The following is a 3,359-nucleotide window of genomic DNA, read 5'->3' as shown; positions in this document are numbered from 1 at the left end:
TATTCTTAGCTTCAAAAAGTTTTTGGTGAAATAGTTTTTCCTTTATTTTACACAAAAGACTTTCTTGCCGCTTTTCTCCAGTGTTTCGGAGTCAGTGATATTAGCATGATATTTATTTTTAAGGTATTCTATAATTAGTGAGAGATGTGTCTTGTTATCTTTTTCTACTTTTAGAATCGCGGCCCTACTCGGTGTGCTGTTTTTACTGTTTTCAAGCAGATTCTTTAGCTGGTAGATCATCTTCTCAGCTTTAAATTCGATATTACATAGCCCACGTCCTAGTTCATTTCTCTTTAAATATAATATTTGTTTATTTCTAGGCTGGAGGTGAATGGAAAATACGTTTAAAATATCTCTTATCTTATCATCAAGTTTGATGTATTCTTCTGGTTCTAATTTTAATACGCCTATGTGGTAATTTTTGAGTGACGTTGCATGTTCATTAATGGCTTTAAATAAATTCCCGGCATTAAGTTTAGTCTTACATAAATTTCTTATTCGATTTAATATTTGTTCTGCAATTATATCTATAGTTTCTTTCTTCAGCTCGTATTTGCTTTTCTCTATTACCCCAAGATATTTGTAGGCTGCCGGGCCTTCTATAAATGTTGCTACATCTGCACATATTTCATGGTTACTGGCTGATTTTTTTTTGTTTATTTCAAGGCCTACTGCATTAAAGAAGGTATGTGTTTCGTCCGTCATGAGTTTAAGTGTTTCTGGAGTTTTTGATATTAATTTGAGGTCATCTATGAAGAGTAGGTGATTTGTTGTATATGAGTTTTCATCGTTCAGTACACTCACTATTTGATAATTAATATATGTTTATATCTAAAAAGATTACATTTAATGTTTTTATATCAACAAAAATATAGAAATTATTTACGTCAAATGGTTGGATTGAAAACTTTATCAAGATACTTTTAGGAAAATATAAAAAGCAAATGAAGTATTTTCTATATAATAAAAATGATGCATGAAAAGTAAAACTCATAAATAATTCTGTCTTTTAATTTTTAGATAATTTTTCATCCTTTTGTTTTTATTCTGAAAATATTTTATGATCGATTCGTTTTTCATGGTCAATATTGGTAATTATGATGGATATAAAGGAAATCTTAATATGATATTCTTTTTTATTAAGCTCAAATAACAGAACTTTGATTTAGAGTAGATTTGCGTACGCAAATATTTGAAATCTTTACGAATATTGTTACTTCAGAGCCCAGTACTAAATTTTTATGCAATAAATATTGTTTTACTTTGCAGTTTATGAAAATTCGAAAGCCCGAACCCTTATATAATTATATTTTAGAATCCTAACAGGCTTCAAATGGCAGGAAAATGTATTTTTATTTAAAATACGATATATCAGCAAGTTTTAATGTGGTATTATGATAATAAGCTTTATTTTTCATATATTTAATAGGTTGCGTAATTGAAGTATTAATTACAGGCAAAATAAATAAACTACCAGCGCAGCTATTTTATTATATTACTTTGTCGTTAAAGATATTGCATAATCGTAATTCTCCATATATTTTCTCTCTAATTCTAATGTGATTTATTTCGAAAACTCGATAAAGCTTACTAAAGTTTTCTTGTGAAAATCTTTTTCTATAGAAAATCACATACATGTTGTTATGGGCTTCTAACTATTATTTACAGCTGCTTAAAGTTTTTGCATTATCAAATGACCGTTCCTAGTATCTAAGTATAGAAAATATTCCATGAAATCAACATATACACAATAATAAAACAAAATAAAATGTTTTTTTGTATAAAATTATTTTTTTCTTATGAGAGATGATTTTTGCATCAAATTATAAAAAACATGAATTTTGAAGCTTTCATAATAATTGATTTCTATTAATATATTTACTTAAATTTGTTTAATATCTATTTTTCTTGATGAAATATTTGTCTTTCCGAATCATGAGATAAAAAATAATTATTAGGATATAAATCTATATTAATTATTATAAACTGAAATTTGTAAATATTTATTTTTTATTCATGGTTAAATTTGGTTTTCAGCTTTTTATAATTGTCATGCAAAACTTTAGATTTCTCTATAGACATATTTGATTGATACTTTTTACCACCTCATCATCTTAACAGACTTCTCTAAAGACTTATTAGTATAAATTTTTGTCTCGGTCTTTGTGTTTGTGTGTATTCTTTCGCTTCAGTTGACATTACTAACGCCTTAAAGTAACACTTTTGGTATTTCGTAACCACCGATCCCAAATTATGACGTATGGCGATATTCGCGTTCTATATTTGTAAATAAGAGAGCTAATTTCCTAACATATCGTATTTCTTAACTTTTCATTTTCATTATTCGTTGTATTATCAATACTGTTATTCCTATTTCTATTAACGAGATCTAGTTTTCTAACTATAATACAAGAAAATTTCTGATTAATTCTGTGATGATTTTAATCCGTTTTTATGCTTATTTCTAAATTTATTTAGGCTAGTTAGTTTCAATTAAGACTTGAACTGTGTGATTTCTATTTTTCTATGTTGTATTTTCATGAGAGCGTAAAGTTTATGCATCTAATAACTTTTATAAAAACCAAAAATATATTTTATTAAAATTTCAAAGATAACCTAATTAATTTTACAGAAAAGAATTTTGTTAAAAAATTACAGATATATTTTAGTATTCTTATGCAGCTTTTAAAGTTGAAGAATAGAACGAAAGTTTTTTTATGCTATGAAGTGGAGAATGGGTCATCGGTTGTTAGCCATGTAATTTATGCTTGTTATCACATTAATACAAGTTATCCATTAAATTGTCACAAGAAATATGCATAAAAACTATATCGCTATAGCTAGTTTAACATTTAAATAAATCACAAAAAAATACAAAATTTAGTCCATATTATAAGCTAAAATGTCGAATCAATATATTTTATTGCAATAAACACAATTTATAAGGCTTTTAAGTTTAAATTTAAAACTTAGTTTATAGATTTATATAAAATTAGCATATAAATTAATTTGAAGACGTTATTTATGTCCGGCTATAATAAAATATTTTCGGTTATAGATTTAATTGTGTTTTTTTATAGATATGACCACAATCTGACTGCATTATGTCAACAATAAAACGTCAGAAAAGCTTTTCTTTTATATATAGGATCTATTTTATATTTTAGTATCTCTTTTTTTTTAATATTTTCTAATGATTTCTAATTTAAAAAAAAAGGTGAAAACCATATAAAATGGCAAATGATCAATATTTTTTAAATTATTAAAAGCTATTTTTATTAAAAAAAATTATTTTAAAATATTATGGAAATATAATTGCTCGATTAAATAATCTTTAGAATATTTTTCTTTTTACTTTG

The sequence above is a fragment of the Rhyacophila brunnea genome, unplaced genomic scaffold (assembly GCF_057557595.1).
Source record: "Rhyacophila brunnea isolate RB1 unplaced genomic scaffold, BYU_Rbru_1.0 scaffold_68, whole genome shotgun sequence".
Classification (NCBI taxonomy): Eukaryota; Metazoa; Arthropoda; class Insecta; order Trichoptera; family Rhyacophilidae; genus Rhyacophila; species Rhyacophila brunnea.
The sequence above is the reverse complement of the archived record's forward strand: the minus strand, read 5'-3'. Positions refer to the sequence as shown.